We start from the raw sequence: 241 nt of genomic DNA, 5'->3' as shown, positions 1-241 counted from the left end.
AATGGACGTGGGTAAATGAACCTAAAAAAAAACACGAGCACGCGAATTGAGGGAGAGAGCGCGGGCAGGAAAAAAGGAAAACAAATTGCAGTTGCAATGCGAGGCCGATCTCTCACGAATTTGTCTCCATTGTCCCGGATGTACAGTGAGTGCATGTCAGTGATATCTGTGTTTTGTGTGTTTTGCCCTTCAATCACGTATGTCGAGAGAAAGCAAGCACGATTTCTTGTATACTCTCACC

This window comes from Penaeus monodon, chromosome 27 (genome assembly GCF_015228065.2).
Source record: "Penaeus monodon isolate SGIC_2016 chromosome 27, NSTDA_Pmon_1, whole genome shotgun sequence".
Classification (NCBI taxonomy): domain Eukaryota; kingdom Metazoa; phylum Arthropoda; class Malacostraca; order Decapoda; family Penaeidae; genus Penaeus; species Penaeus monodon.
Note: the sequence above shows the minus strand (reverse complement) of the source record.